The sequence below is a fragment of the Thermobia domestica genome, chromosome 4 (assembly GCF_964235325.1).
Source record: "Thermobia domestica chromosome 4, izTheDome1.hap1.1, whole genome shotgun sequence".
Taxonomy (NCBI): Eukaryota; Metazoa; Arthropoda; class Insecta; order Zygentoma; family Lepismatidae; genus Thermobia; species Thermobia domestica.
The window spans coordinates 234,994,197-235,012,173 of record NC_137457.1 but is presented as its reverse complement, the minus strand read 5'-3'; the positions used below and the strand labels follow the sequence as shown (position 1 = coordinate 235,012,173).

General features: G+C 35.7%; 1 protein-coding gene across 2 annotated transcripts in view; it reads left to right on the top strand.

The window, feature by feature from the left end:
• The window catches only part of LOC145683914 (zinc finger protein 706-like), a 65,377-nt gene that overhangs the window by 20,825 nt on the left and 26,575 nt on the right, over nucleotides 1–17,977 (top strand). The gene's annotated exons all lie outside the window — the stretch shown is intronic.

Sequence of the window (17,977 nt, the reverse complement as noted above, 5' to 3'; positions counted from 1 at the left end):
TAAAATGTCGGCTACCTTCGGTGATCTCCGTCTTGCCAACTGTTGGCAATGGTGGGCGACTCCTCTTCGGTACTGTCGTCTGCGTTGAATTTGTTTACTGCCAACACGTGTAGTACACACATGGTTACTGCATGATGTGAAGACATGCGGAACTTTACACTATACAGTTGAGCCAAGTCTCAAGCTTCTATGAGTACGAAAGGACCCCATAGGTTTTGAATCCAGTGATTTAATTTTAACGTTGTCCTTTATTTTCCCCCTTGGAGGGGGAAATGTCCATTTTTTTGATTATTATTTTCTTCACGTATATCACAAACATTGTATTTGAGGTAAATTTTGATTTTCTGTGTGTATTGGAAAACCCTCACAGGTTTTGAGTTCAGTGATTTCCTTTGAGCCTAACCCTGTAATTTTCCTCTTGGTGACGGAAATTTCCAGTTTTTGGGTTTTCTCCTTTAGTTGAATCATTAACCCTGCATTCGTGCCAAGTTTTAAGTTTCTATGTGTACGGGGAGTACTCTATATTTTTGATGAGTCAGTTTATACAGATATAGGAGTTCATGATCCTGTGTCTCGTAAACGGTTAAAGATAAGAAAACAATTGAAATTTTATAAAGAACATTAACTTGTAAAAGTTAGTGACGGAGCGAATTTTCCTTGCACTATCTTCATGGGAAGTCAAGTTATTGACAGTGGTCGAAGTGAGACGGTATGCGGTGGTATGCCATACCGCCTCTGGTTTTTTGATGACCAAGACATACCCTCACGGGAGAGTAGATGCTAAATACCTTTAATAAATCCATTTTTATATACAACAGTTGACGAATAGTTTTGCACATAAAAAGATTTTATTTCTTATGTAGAAATAATTTCTAAGTTGATAACACCGACATTTTTGTTACTTTTTTCCCTACCTTTCGTTTCTAAAATGAGGTGTCTTCAAAGAAGTTCATCAAGTTTATATTTTGATGTGCCATATTGAATTGTTTCTTTCGTATGTATGTGTGTGTCTTCTTGTCTTAATTCATATAAATGTCGTGTTTTGAGCATGAGTGGATTTAGGGATTGTATGCTGTGGGAGCGATTCTTTCGGGGTTTGGAATACCCCTTGGTCAAGTGGGGGGGTCCGGGAGCTTTCCCACAGGAAATTGTTAATACAAAAACCCGTTTTTGAGCATTTTCATGTAATAATTCTGTATAATAGAACATATGGAGATATTTTAATTTTTTTCAGAAAGTTTTTGGCGAGGGATCAAAGTCTCTCCATGCCTCCCCCTATAACTAAAAAGATGCTCTCCAGTGGTTTTTAGTTATTATGTATATAGAGATACAATCTTTTAGGGAACATACCTTCACTGTATTTCAACATTTAGATAGCCGGTATGCCGAGTTAAAATCGTAATAAAACGTACAGCCTCTGCTTTTTTTTTCCGCTTCGAACACTGGTTATTGATGTTTAAAAAAAATGCATTAGTTGCTGGTTGTAGTATACACACTGTTCTCCAGCCAGAGAACTTGCCTGGCACACTGCCGTGGGCCTTAACAACACTTTGTAATCTTTAAAATTAAGTGTTCCTTATTGTCGATATTTTTGCCGTTTCGTGAATGTTTTTCATCGTCGGTATTTTGGCTCCTCAGTTTTACATACCTTTGGTTTTCTGATGTTTGATATTATACACTGTTCATGTTTTACTTGACAGTTTTATTTGCCATCTAAGTTGTAGCTGACGATGTTATGTGCCGTTTATATTTCAGTTGCCAATGTCGTAGATATCGATGTTTTTGTGATCGATTTTTAGTTATCTATTTTGGGTGGCGATGTCAGGCGTCGATGTTTTAGATTTTGATGAAATTGTGGTCTATATTTCAGGTGTCGATGAGTTGGTTGTTGATAATTTGGATGCCGATGATTTGGCTGTCGACGAAATGTACCGTTGATGTTTTGGTGTCGATAATTTAACATGATACCCAGCGGAGCTGAATAAGAAATAGCCTAGCGGTTTTGATGAATAATCTGTTAATCAGATGTTCATGCGTTCAAACCCTGTAAGATGTTCTTTTTTTCTTTCTTTCGTTCACGCGTATCAAAATTTTGTTTCGCATTGACTATGAATGCTGAACTTCATACCCTCATTACTACTTTCCTTGTGTGCACTTCAACCTGAAATTTTATATTTAGGTTATATGATGATATATAAAACCTCGATGTAATACTAAAATATTGAAAAAAAGTTAGAAATATGCTCTCTTCTTCCCGTGAAAGCGGAATTTCTAAAAATTCTTAGACACTTATCTGCCTGTTTTTAATAAGGAATGTAATGTTATACACCTAGTTTTATCTCCCTACCGTGAGATACTTTCTTTTTTTTTTTTTTATTTTCCAAACATTTTTTCTTTTTTTTTCTTTCTTTTATTTTGAACCTCCTTTCCTCCCTTAGGACAAATATTTAAATAAAAATGACGTGACCACAACCCAATTCAACGTATGTGTTAACTATGTTCAAGCTTTATTTCATTCTGCTTTTTGTTTGTTTTTTTACATACAAATATATTTATTTCTCTTTTTTTTATGGGATTAGGCATATTGTTTTTTTTTTTTCACTATAATCACTTTATTCTGCCCAACACGTGACGAGCGCACTACGCTTGCGCGACTACACAGGAACCCTTCTTTTAGCATTAGTACTAGCTCAGAGATTATAACACCACGTTCCTTGGGGGAGGAATGAAAATAGTAGTGACAAAATACTGATATTAATAACAGTCGCTAAGCACGGTCGGAGATATTCACCGAGGGAAATTTCGTAGCTTCATGAGAGATAGTAGTCTCCTTGGATCTTGAAATCCTCACCAGTTCAATCAACTCCGAAAATATAAAGTAAAGGATCTAACATCACAATTGTATTTTAGCTGAACCGTTGCTCACTTCTTTCCAGAGGTTTGTGTTCCACACTAGATTGAACCTGATATCACGTGTACTGGAACTATGTTCAGCATTCTGCTATAAAAATAGAGCTTTAAATAAAGCTGTAGCAGATTTTAAATTGGACCGATTCCATTTCAAATCGTCCAGGCAAGACACAATTGGTCCCCATAATAGTCTCAGATTTCATTTATATTCTTAATATGGGATCTACATGCAATACCCACATTTTTTTCTATTTGCTGGAAAAAAATTTCTCCTATGATATACAGCCTTCCAAAATGACGGCCCTCTTCTCGGATTGCTCGAAAAACTCAAAAACATGTCAAATTAAAAGTTTTATTGTAGAGAAACGAGTGTACTTAGTAACATAATCTCAATAGTCGGAAGAATATAATGTAGTGTTTTTCAGTGAAAGGGAAAAATTCGTCTGTTAGTCCAATGGGAATCGCGCAATTCACTCGCAGTGTTGCCAACTTTGGTGAAATTATGCTAACTTCAAACCTTTTTATTTCTGTTCTCACGAGCCATATCTACCTCTGCTCCTAGCATCGAAATCTACTCGATGAGGTCTCTTGAAAATGTAAAGGACTTAACGTTTCTGGTTATTACATCGTACGTTATACTATGATGAAAAGCTGAAAATTTCATTAAGACGCCATGTTTGACCGCCATTTTCTCAAAAACCCCACCTTTTAAAAATGTGAATTTCTTACAGCTATTGGAGAAGTACCTAAGTATTTAATACCCGTTAACCGTTCATGCGGCTGGAGCCCTTAACGTTCGCAACTAATTACTGAAATTTCGATTTTTGTACTTGGAATGTAAATATTTCCTATGGGTATTTAGGTCCTGTACACAAGGCGATTTGAAAGGGAGTATGAAAATTTTGAGAGTTGAATCCTGACATCAAATCAAGTAGAAAAGTTTTTATAAACGTGAGTGGAATTCCGCTTCTTTTTCGAGTTACAGGATTTCCAACTCAGGACCCAAAATCGGCTCGCGACATTTGGAAAATAAAATATATATTTCGCGTTAAATCAGAAACTATGCGCCAAAATTATGATGAAATTCAGAAAGTTGACTTGTATTAATATGATTATTTTTACATGCGTTGCAATGTAAAAACTTGGTAGAACTTTTATTTGTTTCCAAATGACCCTACGTGGTTTTTATTTGATATTTGGTATTCATTAATGATTGTAAACATCACATAAAGCGCAATTTTCCCAACATCACCACGGTTTTTGAAAACTTACATGTATTTCATTAAAAGGTTTTATCTCGTGTGTTATTAATAGTTTGCTAAAGTGAGTGTGAATTTTATTTGAAGTTTACAATCATTACTAAAACCAAAATGTTGAATGGAAACTATGTCCGTCTAATTTGTAATAATAATAATAATAATAATAATAATAATAATAATAATAATAATAATAATAATAATACTATTTTATTATTGCAGAACCTCTCGTAACGCTACACATCAAGTTCGAACTTGGTCATGAAGTTCTGCTGCAACCACTAAACAACTTGTTACGTCATTCGAGTGTCTTAGTGTTCTCTGGAACCATGAAAATTGTTTTCACGGGTAACATGACATTGTAGTGCACTAATCACAGTGTTTGTCTGAATAACAATGGACAAGTCCTGTTACAGTAAGGACAGTATTAAATGTGTTGATTATGCTAAAAGGCATAAGAGAATTATGTACAGAAATAATTCTCGGCAAAAATTGTATCTTGCGGTAAATATATGGATTGCGTACAGCGTGTCTGCCCAAACGAACTATTAGGGGAGGCTGATTATTTATGTCCTGTACTCAAGGCGATTTGAAACGCAGTATGAAAACTTTGAGAGGTAAATCCTTCACCGCAGTCTGTTTCACCGATAACGGCCGTTTTAATGGCGACACATTCATGTTTAGTACGTTAGCTGTCTGGTTAAGGGTTTCCAAATCTACATTCAGAGGAACAAATTCTTTATCTTGCTGGTGCATAATTTCATTTTTACAGTTTCTTCCGTGGTCACCAATATCACACACACACATTCACATTGTTCACGGTAAATATTCAAAACACCCTTTACACAAAATCATCCTCTCCTAATACTATGTTTTGGCAGCCACGCTATACGCAATATATATTATTTACCGCAAGATAAAATTTTTGTCGAAAATTCCTTCCTTACACAATCCTCTTATTGCCTTTTAGGATAATCAACAAGTTTAATAGGTCCTTACTGTGATAGAACTTTTCCATTGTTATTCACCCAAATACTGTAATTACTGCACTACAACGTCATGTTACCAGTGAAAACAAGTTTTCATGCTTCCAGAGAACACTTGGAAGATGTTCACACACCGAATCACGTAATGAACTGTTTCGTGGTTGCAGCAGAACTTCAACACTTACAACTTGTCCAGCAGATATCCCTTCGCTTCTTGAACAAATTCCAACTTGATGCGTAGAGTTACGAGAGATTCTGCAAAAAAAGAAATCATCTTCTTTTTCTTCTTCTTCTTCTTCTTATTATTATTATTATTATTACAAGTTACACGGACGTAGTTTCCATTCAACATTTTGGTTTTAGTAATGATTGTAAACTTCAAGTAAAATTCACACTCACTTTAGCAAACTATTAATAACACACGAGATAAAACCTTTTAATGAAATACATGTAAGTTTTCAAAAATCGTGGTGATGTTGGGAAAATTGCGCTTTATGTGATGTTTACAATCATTAATGAATACCAAATATCAAATAAAAACCACGTAGGGTCATTTGGAAACAAATAAAAGTTCTGCCAAGTTTTTACATTGCAACGCATGTAAAAATAATCATATTGATACAAACCAACTTTCTGAATTTCATCATAATTTTGGCGCATAGTTTCTGATTTAACGCGAAATATATATTTTATTTTCCAAATGTCGCGAGCCGATTTTGGGTCCTGAGTTGGAAATCCTGTAACTCGAAAAAGAAGCGGAAATCGACTCATGTTTATAAGAACTTTTCTACTTGATTTGGTGTCAGGATTCAACTCTCAAAAATTTCATACTCCCTTTCAAATCGCCTTGTGTACAGGACCTAAATACCCATAGGAAATATTTACATTCCAAGTACAAAAATCGAAATTTCAGTAATTAGTTGCGAATGTTAAGGGCTCCAGCCGCATGAACGGTTAACGGGTATTAAATACTTAGGTACTTCTCCAATAGCTGTAAGAAATTCACATTTTTAAAAGGTGGAGTTTTTGAGAAAATGGCGGTCAAACATGGCGTCTTAATGAAATTTTCAGCTTTTCATCATAGTATAACGTACGATGTAATAACCAGAAACGTAAGTCCTTTACATTTTCAAGAGACCTTATGGAGTAGATTTCGATGCTAGAAGCAGAGGTAGATATGGCTCGTGAGGACAGAAATAAAAATGTTTGAAGTTAATTTTCACCAAAGTTGGCAACATTGCGAGTGAATTGCGAGATTCCTATTGGATCAACAGACGAATATTTCCCTTTCACTGAAACACACTACTTTATATTCTTCCTACTATTGAGATTATGTTACTAAGTACACTCGTTTCTCTACAATAAAACTTTTAATTTGACATGTTTTTAAATTTTTCGAGCAATCGGAGAGGAGGGTCGCCATTTTGGAAAGTTTTATATCAAACGAGAATTTTTTTTTCAGTCAAAAGAGAAACTACGGGTCTAATTATTTTGTATTTAGTTTCTCATTTTAAAAAATAAAAATCTGAGACAGTCGTGTGGACCAGCCTGGACGATTTGAGATGGAATCAATCATTGTTAGCTGTGTATAACGAAAAAATCTATTGCATATTTCAACATCGATTTTTTAAATGTAAGTGTGTGTGCGTGTCTTTATGATACATCTTTTTTAAAAAAGGGCGTAATCATAGTCCATTTTTGTAATCAATATGTTCTTTTCGTTTTCATATGATACTGTGCTCAGTTGGTGCGGATATCTTCGAAAAATCAAGAGTGCGTTCGCTTTCATTTTTATGTGCAAAGCGAGACATAATTGAACACACAAACCAATGTGATGTAAATAGCATAACCAAGTGGCAATCACTAATGTAATGAAAAAGGGTTGCTTCATTTCGACTCTCGAAAAGCTTTTCTCGTCTCGTTTCGGAAATTTGCTAGTCTCGTTTCGTAAATTTATGTATAAAATCTATACCTTCATTTTTTTCCTTAACTTTATCTAGAAGTTATAAGAAGCATTCCGCGTGCACGAAGAGTGTGTTATAATACATTTCAACCACGAAGTGTGTGTTATAATACATTTAGTGCACTAGCTTTTCCCACAATGAGAAGCTTCTTGTCTCTTCTTTAAAATGAGACGAGAATTATCTCATGTTTCTCATCGTTCCGAATTTTAAAATTTACTTCTCATCTCGAAAACAAAACAATACGAGAAATTTTTCGTCCTGTGAGCAAGACTAGTTAAAACTAACCTTATTGTCATCATCCTGTTTTAGAACTGAAGAAAGCCTGGAGAGCGATTCAAAAAAGGTTTCTCCTGTTTAAAACAGGACATCTTCAACGTCGTCAAAACAATTATAAAGTAAAAAAAAAAAAAAAAAAAGTTTCAAAACAGAAAAAAAAAAGATCCTGCTGTTTTATGAAAACTTAGACTCTTTCTGAAAGAATGTCCTGCATTCGATAATGTTTATTTGGTAATTCTAGGCTAACGGGAACTCATGCTTGCTGATTACTATTCAATATACATTTCGTAGTGACAATCATTACGTTTGGAATAATGTTCTGAAAAGGTACTTCCAATTGCAGGCCTTCGTATGACCGCTGTCATTTGTAAGGAACCAACTGATTCTGCTAATTTTTCGTTAATTGTTCGTCGAATGCTGAAACTGCGCTGGATCTGAAGCACAAAGAAGGGAGAAACAAACAGGGTCAGTGGAATTTACCTGAAAGTACATACTTCCTCCCTCACAGTGAGAAGCATATGTGGAGTGTGGTGCCTCCTTCAGGAAAAGGCATCTGGGAACCAAAAAGCCTACATTTATACAAAACACTTATTTTGTAATAGTAACAAAAACAAAATGTGAACAATGCTGTATGAGAGTAGTTGATGTAATCGTGGCACTAAATATACATGTTGGAATAGGCCTATCACGCAACTACAGTTGTAATTTGCTTAACCTATGAGTTGGCAACATTACTAGCACTCGAGGAGGGAACGGAAGCTGTCTGTTGGGTCGGTTCTCAAGAATTCTTCTCCATAATAGGGTATTCTACTAATAGATTCTAACAAGCAAAGTAGGTTATTTTAAGCATTATTAAATTTGATCAGTTGCTACTTTGCTAATGAAACGTTTATGTACTTAATTCTTTCCGAAATATATGCAAAGGAAAAATAGGTTTTGACCTAAAATTCGACATGTAGTAATGTAATTAGTTATGGTGATTTACAAATAAACCAGGAAAGAGGCGGTTTTTCAGTGAGCCACTTCTTTATCGCTACTTTAGTCAGTTGGTAACAACATTATATTCACGGGACATCCAACTTGAGTTCCTCAAGACTTCAAGTTCTTAACGTATTTCAGATTCTGTCGAGAATCGAATTCAGGATGTGTAGTTCAAGGTGAAATGTCACGTATCTATTCAAGAACCTTGTGTTTTAGTATATAAAGAATATTTTTGCTAATTTCAACTACCTTGCGCTTCATTGCAGTTTTAGTATACAAGATTGCTTGATTTACCACGGAATTGTTCATAATGGTTGCTACATTATCTTCGACAAGTCTAAATATATTATTTCTTCTACATATTTATATAATGAAACGTAATACCACAGTGACATTTTAAAGTATGATGTCTGTTTTGTTTGGAACTAAAGATGAGTATTTAATTTGTAAAGAAAAACTAATTTTAATTATATTTAGTTTATTATTGATAGAAATGAATGTGCTGACCACACACAAAATAACTAAACATGCCATGTTGTTCACCATACCTGTTTATGAACTATATTGGAAGAGAACTTAATTAATTTAATTCAGTTTTCATCTGTAAACATATTCCTAGTTTTTATTAGTAGAAAAATTTAAAACTGTCTTTATTCAAATAAAATCCATCTTTATCGTCTTCTTTTGACAAAACACACAGAAAGTCGAATCACACAAAATTTTAATCATATATTATTATTCTACCTGATCATTGAAAATATTATTAATAATAAAGCATGGCGCAACGAAGAAACGAGCACCGGTCGTGTGGGTGTGAGTTCTGTACTTATTCAGTGAGCTACAGAACAACATAACAGAGCTCGTGTACTCAGTAAATGTGTGCCTAATACTCGTAAGTTTCAAGTTGTGGTAGAACGTAATTTTATTTTCTTTTTATAAATTTTTATGATATTTCTGTAGTGTCTTGTGTGAACTGCAATGAGAAAAGTAATGCATTTATAGTTTTTGTTAGGGATTGGGCCTTTAAAACATTTAATAAAATCGCGAGTGGCAGAAAGGTAGATATACCGATTTCATTCTTATAGTAAGGACGAAAGATATTATCTTGCGAGGAACATTCATTTTTTATTGTGAAAGATAATACACATAAAAAAATTGAAACGCGTTGTAATTGGATTAACGGTCTTTTGTAGTGTTTAGTGATTGTCTTTGTTCATAATGGTCGTACTACTTATTTTGTGTAATCGGTATATATATGTAATATGCTCAGAAGGTGTATAAGTGCTTCCCAAATTCCTGTTGTTGTGTAACTTGTTTTCCAAGTAATGAAATTATGCCCTTCTGAGATAGTCTTAAGAGTAGGATCTACAATGGTCCTAGCGTAGCAGTTGAAGAAGTTACTGAAGAAAGTGACAGCGACTACTGAAATAAATTAAAGATCAATAACTTCTTTACGGATACAAATGTAGTAGTATTAAATTTCATATTTTTCTTTTTTCTTTCTAACAGCAGTTTTCTAATGATTTTTGTCAAAACCATTGCCTCTAACCGAGTGACAGTCATCGAGTCATTCCAGGAAAGCCAAGACCAACCAAGGGTTGCGTGCTTAAGTCACGAGTCAAGTCTTCGTTAGTTGTCTTTTCTATTGCTCGATTCTTTTCTTAAATTATTGAACGAAACTAGTGTGAGCTTTGTCAATGAAACGTACAATATCTGGTTACTGGGTTTTAGGATATAACGCTGTCTTCAACATTGGCTACTTCGGAGCTACAGTATGGTTCAGAAACAGCGATATTGAAATGAAGTTTATGCCACTTTGTTTAGATCTTACCAATTCTTTATACCAAGATGGGTAGTTTCTAATTTGGAGCTTTTCAAACTAGTTCTTATTTTCGATTAGCTTATGTCGTTTCTCAGCCCATTTTGTTTAGTACTGGCTGGAAGCATTCGTCGTTGTCAGGTCCTAATTCAGAACCTGGATAAAGAGAGTAAGCACAAGTCTTTGCCAAACCCTCAGTACAGAACATTGTTAAAAGAGAGGGAAAAATGTTTTTACTCCATTCTCTGGTTTTTATCCTCTGCTGTTATGTAAGCCAGCACAACCACGAGGTAATGGGGCTTTCATACACGCAACATGCTGTGAAAAATTACGAGAAACTTACTTACATTTCCACCCCCCGCAGATTCTACCCTCTCGAGCCGAAAATCGAAAAAATAGGCTTCGTACAGAGTTGGGTCTGGTGAAAATCGATCTGTGCATCAAATTTGGTGAGTCTAGGTCACTCTTGTCTGTATGAAAACCTGACCACATACATTTTCATATATAAGTATAGAAGACCTATTTTTCATGTTTAGATCAAATCTCTATTTTGTGTATCGTGTTTTCAAACAAGCTATATTTTAATACGTACTTTAACACATGGTAGGTGTATAATAGTGTGTACTAATATAATAAAATAATGTGTGTATCTTGTCTATCATCAGCTTTTCGCGTAGAAAGTAGTTACTAGAGCCATCAAATTTGGTACAAGAATATATCTTCACTAGAACTATTTCTGTGTGAAGTCTCTGCTTTCGGATTTCGTCATGGGGGAGAGAACAAAATGTATGTAGAGAGGGAGATGATAAATATCTGGGACACCGGATATTAGTGTCAAGTTCATAGTTCCAGGGTTGTTAACATGAATAACAACACTCCCGACGCCATTTAAGTCCAACTTTTGCCCCATCATGATGGGAATTGCGGGGCGTGAAAAATAACATGTCCGAAGTGATTGATATTAATGTCATATCCATAGGTTTTGGGATTGCTAAGCTAATTGACGAGTCCTGATAATATTTGAGCTCAAGTTTAGGCACGAAGGTACTTGGCAGTCAGTCCGGGAACTGACAGGGACAACGCCAAAGGCATTGCTCTTCCTTATTTATTCACTGATTTCTTCAAATATGAGTACTATATAAACTTTATCATCCTCGTTCGGAAGACTAATATTTCAGCTAGTAAAATATAATAGTTATCTGAACACGTCTTCCTTTTATTTGTTAATGCTTATTTTCGGTAACTTATGGGGCCGCGGTGGCTCAGTGGTAGAGCGTTCACCTCTGGTGCTTGGGGTTCCTGGTTCGATCTCAGCTCACCCCGTATGGACTTTGTGGTGGACAAACACCGTGTGCGTGGGTTTTCTCGGGTTCTCCCGTTCCCTCCCACTTTCTTCATTCCACCATTTCACACATTACTCAATCACCGTCTCCTTTAGCTTAACCGGCATAACCGCGGAACGTAAAACTGAAAGATTTCATTTTTTAATTTTTTTTTAATTTTCGGTAACTCGTGGCTGTTACCTTTCGCAAAAAACGAAAAACTACAGATTCTTCTTACTTACATCCGTGCTTTTTTTTTTCTTTCTTTACCTTGATATTGTATTCCCAAAAATCCTGTTTCAGTATCCTGTTGGTATTTTTATTTTGTTTCGCTATCAAGTTATCTTCCGTTATTGTTGTTCTTTCTTGTCAGATTAAATGGAAATAATGAAAACAAACTAAAAATTATGATAATCTTGAGCACAATAATTCTACTAGTGCATTAATGTTACGGTATTGCCAAATCCCTAATCGAACTATTTTCTATTCATGGATTCCAAAAAATCTTTTATATTATATATATATTAATCTTTATAAATATATCCTAAATATGTTAGTGCGTAATATTTGTATTTCTTGGGCAGTGTTGATTCCGTGGTCTGCCATATTGAGTTATGTGATGGAAAAGTTCATCTAGTATGCTAACATCCTAGTTTAATTGCGAAAAAATAGTGGTGGTTTTGTGCTCAAAATCGTCATAATTTACAGCTTGTTTTCTTGTTATTTACATTAAATATTATAGGAAATAATAACTGAAGATAACTTCGTAGTAAAACAAAAGAAAGTGAAACAGAAAATTTTGGAAATACAACATGAAGGTAAACAAAAACAGGAATGTAACTGAGTTGAATCTATTTTTTTTTTCATCGAATTTTTTCCTCCTCAAAATGTAAGAGCCAAGAGTATCCGAATATTCATGTTAACAAATGAAAATACATAATCAGGTAAATATTTTATTGTGCTTATTGTACACTTCTCCAAAATATAATTGCATGCCCGATTTTTTCTAAGTCCCTTAAAATTGTAGGTTTGGCAACATCGCAGTCCACGTATTGAAAAGAAAAAATAGCGCGACTTTCCAACACAGCTCACAGTTTGCTGTTTGAAATACTCAGTTGTCTTTTTATAACTTAATGTAATGATACATGTAGAACATCATAGTACTTGGTAAATGCAGAAAACCTAGTTGTAAGTAAAGCACACACACTTTTCGACCACAATAACCGTTTAAAAAAGGGAGGGGGGAGTTGTTAAGAAATTCGTTCTCTATTCATAAAATAGGAATGAAACTTCAAAGTTGTTTCGATAGCCATGCGAGCTAAGTTCTTGCTTTCTGTGTGGATTTAGTACTTTTAAACCTGGTTCGAGTCCCACTTGATGCTCTTACTTTCGTTCATTTATTTTTGCCGTACACTTTTATAGTATATATATTACACGGAGGTGATGGACAACTTTCTAATATATCCAAAAATAAGAAGGTGTACAGGTGTAAAACCTTCTCTATATATCCCATTGTGATTCCTTCTTAGTGCAAATTACTTCTTGCATCGATCCGTAAGATTTTTGTAAACCTCAAAATAAATTCGGAGTTGTAGTGTCCAGAAGATCACTTTCAGCCCTAATACCTCCTTCATCACTACCAGAACGCAGTTCATATTATTATTATTATTATACGCTTCTTTAGCGTGGGAGACCCAGATCGATTCCCGGCGTTAGTTCATGTGGTTCGGGCTTACGTTAAGCTGTAGGTTCACTTCTCATATAGCCTCGCTGCTGAAAGGGGCGCTAAACTCAAAATCAAATATATTATTATTATACGCGTCTTTGATGTGGGAGACCCGGGTTCGATTCCCGGCAGGAGTTCATGTGGTTCGGGGCCTACGTTAAGCTATAGGTTTACTTCTCATATAGTCTCGCTGCTGAAAGAAACCCTAAACTCAAAATCAAATATTATATTATTATTATTATTATTATTATTATTATTATTATTATTATTATTAGGCCTGTTATTGTTATAAGTAGGAAATAGAAAAAGGTTTTAGGGTACTAAATTTGGTGAGACATTTTATTTCCTCCCAGTTTGTTGTTACACCCCTGGGTCGTAACTTGTGGGGCATCAGGCAGCTGCCTTTTCCAGAGAAGCTCCCTGTCGTTCGATGGTGGCCCATGTTAAGATAAGTTTTTTTTTCTCCATATACGATATGAAGATGAAATTATAAATGAAGCATCAAACAGATTCACTACATTATATAAACAAAACAGCACACAAAAGGTAAATAAAACAAAAATGAGTCTGGGGCCCATTTCAGTAAAAATGTCTACTATTAGGTGCCCTAGAAATAATATGTGTTAGTATGGCTTTGAGATTTGTCAATATTGCCCCCTTAATTAATTTGTCATGTATGAAACGGGCTCAGGGGCGCAACTAATGGAACCGCAGACCTTGTCGTGCGGGAGAGCCCACAGGCTCCGGGGGTCCATAAAGAGTAAGAGAAATATGGAAAGAGGGTGCCCAAGAATTAGAAAAACAACTTTTCTATGGGACCCTAATACGCGTCTTAATGCTTGCCCTCCCACACACACAGAAAAAATCTAAGTTACGGCGCTGGCTACACTTATGGACTGTATGTTGTTATATTGGTGTATCAGAACCATTTTAGATAGGTTTTCACGACGATCTCACATTCTTTTTTACTTAAACGTCGTAATAGCTCTCAATAGTATCACCGTTTGCTAGAGTCTATCTCACAAGAATGCCCTCAGTTTCATGAAACGTTGGTCATAATCTTACCCCGAACAATCTCTCATGAGTATTTTGCAAGCGGAGATGAGTTGTTTCTCTATTGCTTTCAATCGGTGTTTTACAGGTTCCAAGTAGTAGTGTTGTCAACGGCTAGAGCAGCTCGGCTCCCGGCTCAGTCACCACCGAGCCGAACTGAGAAGTGAGCCGAGCCAACAGCTCATCCAACCATGCCGGCTCTAGCCGATGGTTCATTCCAACTGAGCCGGCTCGAGCCAGTGGCTCACCTAAACCTAGCTGAGCCGAACCGATCCGAGACGGTAGCTCATCTCTACCAACCCGGTTCTAGCCAATGGCTCACCTGAGCCGAGCCGAAACGAGTCAATGGCTCATTCCAATCATCCCGACTCGAGCTGTTGGCTCAGTTGAACCGAGCCAGAGTTCAAGCTGCGCCGGTGGCTCAGGACTCAAGCCTAGCAGATTTGACACCATTATTTCCAACTCGATAAAGTTTTTGCATAGCTATCGTAAAGAATTAATCGATTTAAGCAGTGTTTAGTAGTTTTCATCGGTTCAAGTGAGTAGGGCCATGGTTGTCATACCCTTCTTTGGTTATGACCCGAGTACTCTAAATCATATCCCCAACTTTAACAGTTTTCTGAGCATACAGGAAACCAACTGAGAAACATGATAAATTTCCTTCTATCGCTTGTTGAAATCGAGGAAAGCAAGATCGCCTAGAGTTGACCCGAGAGGTACACGTAAAAGGCAAGTATACAGTATATGCATCATTTGCCAACATTATTTTAGTATGAGCAGTGATCAGAAAGTTGCTTTTCAAAAGTAGCTACTCTACAGCTACATGATAAAAATTGTAGCTCGCTACAACTATTAGCTAGTTTTTCAGAAACGTATTCGCTACTTAAGGTCTTGTCAGAAATATAGTTTACTTGGCATCATGCGTTATAATAATATGTCATGGCATCTACAAGCGTAACTGAACTTAAAAGTTTCGTTAAAATATTACATAAAATCCTTGTCTGTCAATATGCATTTCACAGTAAAGTATGCATTTTGCCTGCTCTTTTTAATATATATATATATTACCCCCTCCCCCCAAAAAAATGTATATGCTTTCGCTGCTAAAATGGCATGTAGGTTTATTTTACGAGTCATTATATCCTTTTGACCGATCATCAGTATGCAGTTTATTTCAGAAAATTTTCTTGTAGTTTTGTTACAAAATAGTTGGAGAAAAAAATAAAAAAAACAATCATATTTTCTTCCTATCATCATATTAACATTTACTAAAAATTGTGATGAAATTTTGGTTGCAAAATATTTTTGTGTCCTGGAAAAGGTTTATTTGTAGCTTTAGTGCAAAATTCGCTACACACTATAAAAATATGTAGCTCAGCTACAGCTACAAGCTACAGGTTTAGACTTGTAGCGCCGCTACATCTAGAGCTACAAAATTTGTAGCTAGCTATTGTAGCTTCTCTAAAAATAGCGCGCTACTTCCGAACCGACTATGAGTTATATATAAGTAACAACTATCACCTAGTATAACTTGTGTCATATACTGTATATAAATAAAAGTTGATGACAAAGTAACGCGATACATTTTAAAAGTAACTTAACCAACAGATTGAACTCTAGACAAGATATTTCACGTTTTTGTCAAATTATACTTCTATATCATCATTTTGGCTTTTGATGTGCCTATATTAGGCCTATTCAAAATTATCCTATATATATTCAAAAGTTTGGACTACCTTTTAGAAAATTCATTTTCGATAATTCATGAATCTTCACGCTTACGCTGTGAAGTATGAGAGAATATCAGGTGTCGTTGTTACCCAAATTATACTCATTAAACACTTTTACTGATATCTCCAACAGAACAGCAGAGTGCATAAACAGTAAATAAAATGTGAGTTAATTGCCACTTGAATATCTTTTCTCCAGTGAAAATCCTACGGTGCTGTATGGATGCGAAACATGGTGTTGTAAACAAAACCTGTGAAGTTTTATTTTCAATAATAAAAAAACCTCGTTCTTTGTAGTGTTTGTTTTCCAAATGGCCAATAAAAACCATGGCCCTGCTCACCTGAATTGATAAAAGCTGCTGAACACTGCGTAAAGACATTAATTCTTCAAGATAGCTATACAAGAAATTTATCGAGTAGGATATTTACACCTGACTTTACAAGAACTTTGTTTTGTAACAATTCTCTTCACAGTCGAACCAAGGATTTTTTAAGGAGAGATCAGATACAGGAGGACTCACTAAGCCGGACATACAGTCACTTCCATAAAAGTGACAACCAATCTAACCTTGAGCGACGAAACTCGGTCCATTTGAATGCGTTGAATAAAACGCGCCGACTCTAATTGTGCAGTTGGTTTTAATTGGTCGGCTCGCGACTTGTTCCCCACAGAGCCGAGCTCAGAAAGACCGCTCATATGTCACGTCTACCGAAATGTGGCCGACCTCAACCGAGCCGAATCGAGAGGGTGGTTCATCTGAGCCGAGTCGGACAGAGCGGATAGCTCATCGCAACATAACCGGCTCTGTGGTGCGTATTACCGAGCTTTTTTGGGTACCTCTACTAGTAAGATATCACACCAAAAATTCAACTAGATATGTGTCAATTGTTGAGGAACCGTGCAACTTCTAATGCTACTGTGAGAATTTGTGTTGCAGATTTCTAAAAGGTCAAAGGTATTTTTTAATTAACTTCGCTGCAGTGAACCTTCAATAATACTGGTCCAGAAAACATTGATGTTACCCATGACAGTATTGCAAAATCAAAACTTTTGGTGTGCTATAGAAATTATAGGCATTTTGTATCAGAAGTTACAACATCCTTTGATGAAGTCTTGAAGATACAAATGTGGCAGAGCATGAGGAAAATATTGACAAGGCAGGTTTCCAAATCTGAATACTGAACACAGTTGGCAGCGAGTTCAGTGTTTCTTCTAGGTGTACGTTTCCCCTCGAAGTTGAAACATCGCTCTGCGCAGGATTTAAGATATACCAAATAGTGTCCCACTATGGCCTCAGCTCCTTTGATTTCTCTTCAGACAACCTTTTCTATAGGAAAGTGTGAAAGATATCTTACTTTTGAGCACATCATTTATCTTTCAAAGAGGACACAATCAGTTTTTAATATCATAATTCAATGTATGGCTTACATCCACTATACAAGAAATCCACTATCGGTTTTGAACCTGAGACAAAACCGATTTGAAAACAGTAGAGAACATACCTCATCTCCTCTCGTAAAATACTAAGTGAGAATGTTCGGAGTAAGGTGATGGCCAAGGTATTTAGTAACTGAGTGCATTGTTGTGAGATGCAATTGACTCTAGCAAGCGTGGATACTATTCAGAGCTATTAAGACTTTTAAGTGAAAAAAAAAAAAAAAAAAAAAAAAAAGAGATCGTCGTGAAAACCTATCTAAAATGGTTCTGATACACCAAGACAACAATAAAGTCCATACTGGAAAGAAATAAAATGTCTCACCAAATTTTAGTACCCTAAAACCTTTTTTCTATTTCCTAATTATAATAATAATAGATTTTGAGTTTAGCGCCCCTTTCAGGAGTGAAGCTATATAAGAAGTAAACCTACAGCTTAACATAAGTCCCGAACCACATGATTACCCGCCGGCAATCGAACCCGGGTCTTCCATGCCAAAGATGCGTATAATAATAATA